We start from the raw sequence: 11,615 nt of genomic DNA, 5'->3' as shown, positions 1-11,615 counted from the left end.
CACGTAAGGTTTATTACTTGGACGACCTAGTGCACTTGCTGGTTAGTTGTATCGAAGTTGTGAATGAAAAACGATTTATTAAGACGTGCGTATAGAGTTTCTGGCGCCGTTGCCTGAGATCACAATTTCGTGCACCAAGTTTTTGGCGCCGTTGCCGGGGATTGTTCGAGTTTGAACAACTGACGGTTCATCTTGTTGCTCAGATTAGGTAATTTTCTTTTTGTGTTATTGTCAAAAAAAAAAAATTTTTCAAAAATCTTTCAAAAATTTTTCCTTTGTTTTCGAAAAAAAAAAAATTTTAAATAAAAATGTTTTCAAAAATATATTTTTCTTCAGAATTTTTAAGAATGAATTCTAGTGTTTCATGAAGCATGTTGAAGCCTGGCTAGCTGTAAAGCCATGTCTAATTCTTCTGGATAGGAAATGTCAGGCGTGTCATGTCTGAGTTACATACTAAAGCTTGGCTGGCTATTAAGCCATGCCTGACCCTTTGATTGGAGCTTTAGACTAAAGAGCATAAGATTCCTGGAATTCATATTAAAAATTTTGGAATCCTTATTTTTCTTTTTCAAAATGATTTTCAAAAAAATTAAAAGAAAATACAAAAAAATCATAAAATCATAAAAATCAAAAAAATATTTTGTATTTCTTCTTTGAGTCTTGAGTCAGATTTAATGTTTAGTGTCAATTGCATGTTCATCTTGTATTTTTCGAAAAAAATTCATGCATTCATAGTGTTCTTCATGATCTTCAAGTTGTTCTTGGTAAGTCTTCTTATTTGATCTTGATGTTTTCTTGTTTTGCATCTTTTCTTGTTTTTCATGTGCATTTTTGCATTCATAGTGTCTAAACATGAAAGATTTCTAAGTTTGGTGTCTTGCATGTTTTCTTTGCATATAAAATTTTCAAAAATATGTTCGTGATGTTCATCATGATCTTCAAAGTGTTCTTGGTGTTTATCTTGACATTCATAGCATTCTTGCATGCATTCCTTGCTTTGATCCATAACTTTCATGCATTGCATTATTTTGCATGTTTTTCTCTCTCATCATTAAAATTTCAAAAATAAAAAAAATATCTTCCCCTTTTTCTCTCTCAAAAATTCAAAAATTAGATTTGACTTTTTCAAAAATTTTTAAAATCCAATTGTTTCTTATGAGTCAAATCAAATTTTCAATTTAAAAATCTTATCTTTTTTAAAATCCTTTTCAAAAATCAAATCTTTTTCATTTTTCTCATTTAATTTCAAAAATTCCAAAAAATATTTTTCAAAAATCTTTTTCTTATCTTTATCTCCTAATTTTCGAAAATAACATCATCAATTAATGTTTTGATTCAAAAATTTAAAGTTTGTTACATGCTTGTTAAGAAAGATTCAAACTTTGAGTTCTTGTGAATCAAGTCATTAATTATGATTTTAAAAATCAAATCTTTTTCAAAACTAATTTCAATCATATCTTTTCAAAAATATCTCTTTATCTTATCTTTTTCAAAATTTGATTTTAAAATATCCTTTCTAACTTCTTATCTTCTTATCTTTTCAAAATTGATTTTCAAATTTGTTTCAACTAACTAACTAACTTTTTGTTTGTTTCTTAGCTTTTTCAAAACTACCTAACTAACTCCCTCTCTCTCTAATTTTCGAAAATATCTTCCCTCTTTTTCAAAATTTCTTTTTAATTAACTAATTATTTTAATTTTTTATTTTAATTCTCGAAAATTACTAACCTTTTTCAAAAACTATTTTCGAAAATCACTAACTCTTTTTCAAAAATTATTTTCGAAAATTCTCTCTCTCTTATCTCCTTCTATTTATTTATTCATCTACTAACACTTCATCTCACCCAAATTCGAACCCCCTCTTCCATCTGTGTTCGATTTTTTTCTTCTTTTTTTCTTCTACTCACACAGGGACCTCTATACTGTGGTAAAAAGGACCCCTATTTATTATTATTATTATTATTCTGTCCCTCTTTTTCATATGAGCAGGAGCAAGGACAAGAATATTCTTGTTGAAGCAGATTCAGAACCTGAAAGGACTCTGAAGAGGAAACTAAAAGAAGCTAAATTACAACAATCCAGCAAGCACCTTTCAGAAATTTTTGAACAGGAAGAGGAGATGGCAGCCGAAAATAATAATAATGCAAGGAGGATGCTTGGTGACTTTACTTAACCTAATTCCAATTTACATGGAAGAAGCATCTCCATTCTTGCCATTGGAGCAAACAATTTTGAGCTTAAACCTCAATTAGTTTTTCTGATGCAGCAGAACTGCAAGTTTCATGGACTTCTGATGTTTGAACTTTTGTTGATATAGAATTTTCCTCAAATGAATGAATCCTCGTTGCAAGTATAGTTCTACACCAACAAAGAGTCCTCACATGCAAAAATATTGGTTGTCACATGTAACAAACCCCAATGAAAATTAACCGGAGTATTAAGACTCCGGGTCGTCTCACAAGGAGTTGCAATGAAGTGCTTAATTATTGGCTATGAAAATGCAAGGGGGGTTGATTTGATATTTGACAAGAAAATATAAATGACAAGAAGAGTAAATCAAGCAATTAACTAAAGAAAGCAATTAATAAAGAGAGACATTCATGGCAAGGGTTGAGATCATAGGCTTTCTATCCTAGTCATGCATGATTAACTCGTCTTATTTAGTCAACTCCAACAAATTAGGAGAATGTCAAACAAGATTAACCAATCATGTCATAATAATAAACAAGAATTTATCTCATTACGTCAACTCCAACAAAAAGGGAGAAAGTCTAACGAGACTAGCTAATCTCAATCCAAAAGTCCTAACCAACTTACTAATTAAACTAGCAAAAGATTAGCGTCAATGGAAATAATCTTCCATAAGTCCTAATCAACTCACTAATTAAATTAGCAAAAGATTAGCGTCAATGGAAACAATACTAGCTAACAACTCTAGATCACCAACATGAGTTAGGTTTTCATGACTCAAGATTGCCTAATTACTCTTTCCAAGCCAAGAATGCTCAAAATCTACTCTAACATCCTACCAAGCATTTTATCAAACACTTGGTAGGCATAAAAGTAAAGCATAGTAAATTGATGACAAGAGTAAAATCTAACAATAATTGAATGTAAGAAATCAAAAATAACAATCAAAGGAAATAAGATCTAAATGAATTACTTCAAATTACACTAAAAGAAAATAGGATGAACAAAAGTAGATCTACAAACAAAGTAGAAGAAAGTAATAACAACAATGGAAGTATGATAAATGTTACAACAAGGACTTAAGAAGAAGGAGTAGAAGGAAACATGAATTAAAACTTAGATCTAAGAACTAAACCTAATCCTAATCCTAATTCTAGAGAGAAATGAGAGCTTCTCTCTCTAGAAACTAAACTAAAGCATAACGAAACTAGACTATGAATAAGTGTGTTGACTCCCCTTCAATCCTTGGCTTGAATAGCATCAGAAATGAGTTGGGTTGGGCTCAAAGTGCTTCAGAAATCGCTGGGGGCGATTTCATCTTTAGTGGGCCGAGCAGCATCGGCGCGTGCGCGCCCCTATACTCGAAGCAACATATGGCAAATTTTATATCATTTCAAAGCCCCGGATGTTAGCTTTCCAACGCAACTAAAACCGCCTCATTTGGACCTCTATGGCTCAAGTTATGGTCGTTTGAGTGCGAAGAGGTAAGGCTTGACAGCTTTACGGTTCCTTCATTTCTTCATGAGTTCTCCCACTTTGAATGCTTTTCTCCTCACTTCTTCCATCCAATACTTGCCTTATAAACCTGAAATTACTCAACAAACACATTAAGACATCGAATGGAATTAAAGTGGATTAAAATCATCAATTTTAGGGCCTGAAAAGCATGTTTTCACATTTAAGCACAATTCAAGGGAGAATTACAAAACCATGCTATTTTATTGAATAAATGTGAGAAAAGGTGATAAAATCCCCCAAAATAAGCACAAGATAAATCACAAAATCGGGGTTTATCAACTTCCATCTGAAGATCCTTTTCAGTTCTTAACTGAATTCTTGCAGATATGTGATACTGTTAAGACTAATGGAGTAGATCCTGAAGTCTACAGGCTCATGCTTTTCCCTTTTGCTGTGAGAGACAGAGCTATAATATGGTTGGACTCTCAACCTAAGGATAGCCTGAACTCTTGGGATAAGCTGGTTAAGCCTTTCTTAGCCAAGTTATTTCCTCCTCAAAAGCTGAGTAAGCTTAGAGTGGATGTTCAGACCTTCAGACAGAAAGAAGGTGAATCCCTCTATGAAGCTTGGGAGAGATACAAAGAACTGACCAAAAAGTGTCCTTCTGACATACTTTCAGAATGGACCATCCTGGATATACTTTATGATGGTCTGTCTGAATTGGCTAAAATATCATTGGATACTTCTGCAGGTGGATCCATTCACCTAAAGAAAACGCCTGCAGAAGCTCAAGAACTCATTGACATGGTTGCTAATAACCAATTCATGTACACTTCTGAGAGGAATCCTGTGAGTAATGGGACGTCTATGAAGAAGGGAGTTATTGAAATTGATACTCTGAATGCCATATTGGCTCAGAATAAAATATTGACTCAGCAAGTCAATATGATTTCTCAAAGTCTGAATGGAATGCAAGCTGCATCCAACAGTGCTCAAGAGGCATCTTCTGAAGAAGAAGCTTATGATCCAGAGAACCCTGCAATAGTAGAGGTAAATTACTTAGGTGAACCTTATGGAAACACCTATAACTCATCATAGGGAAATCATCCAAATATCTCATGGAAGGATCAAAAGCCTCAACAAGGCTTTAATAATGGTAGAAGAAATAGGTTTAACAATAGTAAACCTTTTCCATCATCCACTCAGCAACAGACAGAGAACTCTGAACAAAATACTTCTAATTTAGCAAATTTAGTCTCTGATCTATCAAAGGCCACTGTGAGTTTCATGAATGAAACAAGGTCCTCTATTAGAAATTCGGAAGCACAAGTGGGCCAGCTGAGTAAAAGGATCACTGAAATCCCTCCTAGCACTCTCCCAAGCAATACAGAAGAAAATCCAAAAGGAGAGTGCAAGGCCATTGATATAACCAAAATGGCCGAACCCAAAGAGGGAGAGGAGGACGTGAATCCCAAGGAAGAAGACCTCCTGGGACGTCCAGTGATCAATAAGGAGCTTCCCTCTGAGGAACCAAAGGAATATGAGGCTCATCTAGAGACCATAGAGATTCTATTAAACCTCTTTATGCCATTCATGAGCTCTGATGAGTATTCCTCTTCTGAAGAGAATGAGGATGTTACTGAAGAGCAAGTTACCAAGTACCTTGGTGCAATCATGAAGCTGAATGCCAAACTATTTGGTATTGAGACTTGGGAAGATGAACCTCCCTTGTTCACTAATGAACTGAGTGATCTGGATCCACTGACATTGCCTCAGAAGAGACAGGATCCTGGAAAGTTCTTAATACCTGTACCATAGGCACCATGACCTTTGAGAAGGCTCTATGTGACCTTGGGTCAGGGATAAACCTCATGCCCCTCTCTGTAATAGAGAAACTGGGAATCTATGGGGTGCAAGCTACTAAAATCTCATTAGAGATGGCAGACAATTCAAGAAAAGGTTGAAGGCCTTTACATCCCTGCTGATTTCATAGTTCTAGATACTGGGAAGGATGAGGATGAATTCATCATCCTTGGAAGACCCTTCCTAGCCACAGCAAGAGCTGTGATTGATGTTGACAGAAGTGAATTAGTCCTTCAATTGAATGGGGACTCCCTTGTGTTTACAACTCAAGGTTATCCTTCTGTAAACATAGAGAGGAAGCATAAAAAGCTTCTCTCAAAACAAAGTCAACCAGAGTCCCCACAGTCAAACTCTAAGTTTGGTGTTGGGAGGTCACAACCAAACTCTAAGTTTGGTGTTGAACTCCCATATCCAAACTCTAAGTTTGGTGTTGGGAAGTCTCAACAATGCTCTGAACATCTGTGAGGCTCCATGAGAGCCCCCTGTCAAGCTATTGACATTAAAGAAGCGTTTGTTGGGAGGCAACCCAATTTTTATTTAATTATATTTTTATTAGTTATATGTCTTTATAGGTACATGATCATGTGGATCCACAAAATAAATAAAAAAATTGAGAACGAAATAAAAAATAGAAGAAGAAAAATCACACCCTGGAGGAAGACCTTACTGGCGTTTAAACGCCAGTAAGAAGTATCTGGCTGGCTTTCAACACCAGAACAGAGCATGGTTCTGGCGCTGAATGCCCAAAATGGGCAGCATCTGGGCGTTTGAACGCCAGAATTGCACCCTGGAGAAGAGCTGGCACTGAACGCCTAGAACAAGCATGGTTCTGGCGTTGAACAACAAATGGGCGTTCAACACCCAGAACAAGCACCAATCTGGCGCTGAACGCCCAGAGTTGTGTGCAAGGGCATTTTGCATGCCTAATTTGGTGCAAGGTTGTAAATCCTTGAACACCTCAGGATCTGTGGACGCCACAGGATCCCCACCTACCTCCACGCACTTCTTCTCACCCCTCTTTCACACAACACAACCCTCTCTTCCCCTTCTTGGCCAAAACACATCTCTCTCTCCCTCTCCTCCATTTCTTCTTCTTCTTTATCTCTTCTTTCTTCTCTTGCTCGAGGGCAAGCAATATTCTAAGTTTGGTGTGGTAAAAGCATAAGCTTTTTGTTTTTCCATTACCATTGATGGCACCCAAGACCGGAGAATCCTCTAGAAAAGGGAAAGGAAAGACAAAATCTTCCACCTCCGAGTCATGGGAGATGGAAAGATTCATCTCCAAAGCTCATCAAGACCACTTCTATGATGTTGTGGCCAAGAAGAAGGTGATCCCCGAGGTCTCTTTCAAGCTCAAGAAGAATGAGTATCCGGAGATCCGACATGAAATCCAAAGAAGAGGTTGGGAAGTTCTAACAAACCCCATCCAACAAGTCGGCATCCTAATGGTTCAAGAGTTCTATGCCAATGCATGGATCACTAGGAACCATGATCAAAGTAAGAATCCAAACCCAAAGAATTATATTACAATGGTTCGGGGGAAATACTTAGATTTTAGTCCGGAAAATGTGAGGTTGGCTTTTAACTTGATTATGATGCAAGGAGATGCACGCCCCTACACTAGAAGGGTCAACTTTAATCAAAGGTTGGACCAAGTCCTCATGGACATATGTGTGGGAGGAGCTCAATGGAAGATTGACTCCAAAGGCAAGCCGGTTCAACTAAGAAGACTGGACCTCAAGCCTGTGGCTAGAGGATGGTTGGAGTTCATCCAACGCTCCATCATCCCCACTAGCAACCGATCTGAAGTTACTGTGGATCGGGCCATCAAGATCCATAGCATCATGATTGGAGAGGAAGTAGAAGTTCATGAAGTCATCTCCCTTGAACTCTACAAAATAGCCGAAAAGCCCTCTCCTTGGGCAAGGCTAGCTTTTCCTCATCTTATTTGCCATGTATGTTACTCAGCTGGAGCTTCCATAGAAGGAGACATTCCCATTGAGGAAGAGAAGCCCATCACTAAGAAAAGGATGGAGCAAGCAAGAGAGCCCATTCATGGATCTCAAGAGACGCATGAAGCTCATCACCATGAGATCCCGGAGATGCGTCAAATGCATTTTCCTCAACAAAACTATTGGGAGCAAATCAACACCTCCCTAGGAGAATTAAGTTCCAACATGGGACAACTAAGGGTGGAACATCAAGAGCACTCCATCATCCTTCATGAAATAAGAGAATATCAAAAAGCAATGAGGGAGGAGCAACAAAGACAAGGAAGAGACATAGAAGAGCTCAAGGACATCATTGGTTCCTCAAGAAGGAAACGCCACCATCACTAAGGTGGACTCATTCCTTGTTCTTACATTCTCTGTTTTTCGTTTTCTCTATGTTAAGTGCTTATCCATGTTTGTGTCTTCATTACATGATCATTAGTATTTAGTAACTTTGTCTTAAAGTTATGAATGTCCTATGAATCCATCACCTCTCTTAAATAAAACTGTTTTAATTCAAAAGAACAAGAAGTACATGAGTTTCGAATTTATCCTTGAACTTAGTTTAGTTATATTAATGTGGTGACAATGCTTCTTGTTTTCTGAATGAATGCCTGAACAGTGCATATGTCTTTTGAAGTTGTTGTTTTAGAATGTTAAATATGTTGGCTCTTGAAAGAATGATGACAAGGAGACATGTTATTTGATAATTTGAAAAATCATAAAAATGATTCTTGAAGCAAGAAAAAGCAGCAAAGAACAAAGCTTGCAGAAAAAAAAAAGAAAAAAAATGGCAAAAAAAAAAATATAGAAAAAGAAAAAGCAAGCAGAAAAAGCCAAAAGCTCTTAAAACCAAGAGGCAAGAGCAAAAAGCCAGTAACCCTTAAAACCAAAAGGCAAGGGTACTAAAAAGGATCCCAAGGCTTTGAGCATCAGTGGATAGGAGGGCCTAAAGGAATAAAATCCTGGCCTAAGCGGCTAAACCAAGCTGTCCCTAACCATGTGCTTGTGGCGTGAAGGTGTCAAGTGAAAACTTGAGACTGAGCGGTTAAAGTCAAGGTCCAAAGAAAAAGAAGAGTGTGCTTAAGAACCCTGGACACCTCTAATTGGGGACTTTAGCAAAGCTGAGTCACAATCTGAAAAGGTTCACCCAATTATGTGTCTGTGGCATTTATGTATCCGGTGGTAACACTAGAAAACAAAGTGCTTAGGGCCACGGCCAAGACTCATAAAACAGCTGTGTTCAAGAATCATCATACTGAACTAGGAGAATCAATAACACTATCTGAACTCTGAGTTCCTATAGATGCCAATCATTCTGAACTTCAATGGATAAAGTGAGATGCCAAAACTATTCAAGAGGCAAAAAGCTACAAGTCCCGCTCATTTAATTGGAGCTATGTTTCATTGATAGTTTGGAATTTATAGTATATTCTCTTCTTTTTATCCTATTTGATTTTCAGTTGCTTGGGGACAAGCAACAATTTAAGTTTGGTGTTGTGATGAGCGGATAATTTATACGCTTTTTGGCATTGTTTTTAGTATGTTTTTAGTAGAATCTGGTTACTTTTAGGGATGTTTTCATTAGTTTTTATGTTAAATTCACATTTTTGGACTTTACTATGAGTTTGTGTGTTTTTCTGTGATTTCAGGTATTTTTTGGTTGAAATTGAGGGACTTGAGCAAAAATCAGATTCAGAGGTAGAAGAAGGATTGCTGATGCTGTTGGATTCTGACCTCCCTGCACTGAAAGTGGATTTTCTAGAGCTACAGAACTCAAAATGGCACGCTTCCAATTGCATTGGAAATCAGACATTCAGGGCTTTCCAGCAATGTATAATGGTCCATACTTTGGCCGAGTTTAAATGATGTAAAAGGGCGTTGAACGCCAGTTCTACGCTGCTGTCTGGAGTTAAACGTCAGAAACAAGTCACAAACTAGAGTTGAACGCCAGAAATACGTTACAACCTGGCGTTCAACTTCAGAAAGAGCCTTTGCACGTGTAACATTCAAGCTCAGCCCAAGCACACACCAAGTGGGCCCCGGAAGTGGATTTATGCATCAATTACTTACTTCTGTAAACCCTAGTAACTAGTTTAGTATAAATAGGACTGTTTACTATTGTATTAGACATCTTGGGACGTCTGGTTCTTAGATCATGTTGCTGGCCATTCGGCCATGCCTGAACCTTTCACTTATGTATTTTCAACGGTAGAGTTTCTACACTTCATAGATTAAGGTGTGGAGCTCTGCTGTTCCTCAAAGATTAATGCAAAGTACTACTATTTTTCTATTCAATTCAACTTATTTCGCTTCTAAGATATTCATTCGCACTTCAACCTGAATGTGATGAACGTGACAATCATCATCATTCCCTATGAACGCATACCTGACAACCACTTCCGTTCTACCTTAGATTGAATGAGTATCTCTTGGATCTCTTAATCAGAGTCTTCGTGGTATAAGCTAGATTGATGGCAGCATTCATGAGAGTCCGGAAAGTCTAAACCTTGTCTGTGGTATTCCGAGTAGGACTCTAGGATTGAATGACTCTGACGAACTTCAAACTCGCGAGTGCTGGGCGTAGTGACAGACGCAAAAGGAGGGTGAATCCTATTCCAGTATGATCGAGAACCTCAGATGATTAGCCGTGCTGTGACAGAGCATTTGGTCCATTTTCACAAGAGGATGGGATGCAGCCATTGACAAGGGTGATGCGTCCAGACGATTAGCCATGCAGTGACAGCGCATCGGACCATTTTCCAGAGAGAATTAAAAGTAGCCATTGACAACGGTGATTGATGGACGGAAAACTGTCTCTCAACAAATCTCCCTTCGGCAAGTGTACCGAATTTGTCGTCAAGTAAAAACTCACAATAGAGTGAGGTCGAATCCCACAGGGATTGATTGATCAAGCAACTTTAATTAGAAGAATGTTCTAGTTGAGCGAATCCAGAATTTGGGTTGAGAGTTGCAGAAAATAAAATGGCGGGAATGTAAATAACAGAAAAGTAAATGCTAGAATTAAAGGACTGGAAGTAAATGACTGAAAATAAATTGGAGAATTGTAAATGGGAATAGGAGATTTGCTCATAAAAGTAAATGGCAGAAATTAAAGAGAATGGGTAAGATCAGAGATGGGGAGTTCATTGGGCTTAGGAGATGTTGCAATTCTCCGGATCAAGTTCATTTTCATCTCTTCCTCAATCAATGCACTCATTGATCTCCTTGGCAATCTTAATTGATTGAATTACAATTTCTTGTAATTCAATCTCTCAAATCTTGATCAATAGCCAATTCCTTGGTCAATTGCTCATGAAAAGAGATGAAGTATGGTCACTGATTATACCACATGCATTTCCCAAATCAAGTATTGAGAGGGTTATAGTCACATACCCATCCAAACCCAATTTGGTCCAGCATGAGAAAGCATTTCTAGCTTGATCTCTTCATTCCTCTTTCAAGGTTCAGAAGAGATCGAAGTTTGAATAGCTTCTTTTCCAAGATAACTACTCAATTGGATGAAGATCGAAAGCTTTCAAGTGAAATCAAGAGAAAAGATAGAAGAAGAATAATGAAAAATCCATCAAATTGCAATAGAGCTTCCTAACCCAATGAAAGGGGTTTAGTTGTTCATAGCTCTAGAAAATGAAAACAAAGATGGAGAATACATCATAAGACTAGAAATTGCAGAGAAGGTAAAATACAGAGAGTAGTTCTCTTTTCCAACTTTCAGAACCCCCCCCCTTTTAACAATTCAAAGCTACTCCTATATATATTACTTCTCTCAGCTTCTAGTTGGCTCTTCAAGTCTTGGGCCTTTGGATCTTGAGTTTGAAGCAGTTCTCTTCTTTATTTGGGCTTGGCTTTACTTGCAGAGAGAAAATGTGAAGTGGGCAGAGACTTTAGCTCAGGACGTTAGGGGTGTTAACGTTTAGTGAAAATAGAAGTTCGAGAACGTTAGTGACAATCAACTTTCTCACTAACGTTACTAAGTAAAAGCCACGTTAACTTCAACGTTAGTGGCATAAACGTTGCCAATAACTTTGAAAAGCCCCCTTTGTTCCCACGTTAGAGCCCACGTTAACTTAGTTAACGTGGCTTTTTAACGTG

General features: G+C 37.5%; 1 non-coding gene across 1 annotated transcript; it reads right to left on the bottom strand.

Moving 5' to 3' along the window:
- Positions 1-4,215: 4,215 nt before the first annotated feature.
- Positions 4,216-4,319, bottom strand: LOC148571356 (small nucleolar RNA R71). The gene has a single exon (XR_015907825.1). It is a non-coding gene; the product is annotated as a small nucleolar RNA R71 (small nucleolar RNA).
- Positions 4,320-11,615: the final 7,296 nt, after the last annotated feature.

Source organism: Arachis ipaensis, chromosome B3 (genome assembly GCF_059453495.1).
Source record: "Arachis ipaensis isolate K30076 ecotype BB chromosome B3, ASM5945349v1, whole genome shotgun sequence".
Taxonomy (NCBI): Eukaryota; Viridiplantae; Streptophyta; class Magnoliopsida; order Fabales; family Fabaceae; genus Arachis; species Arachis ipaensis.
The sequence above is the reverse complement of the archived record's forward strand: the minus strand, read 5'-3'. Positions and strand labels throughout refer to the sequence as shown.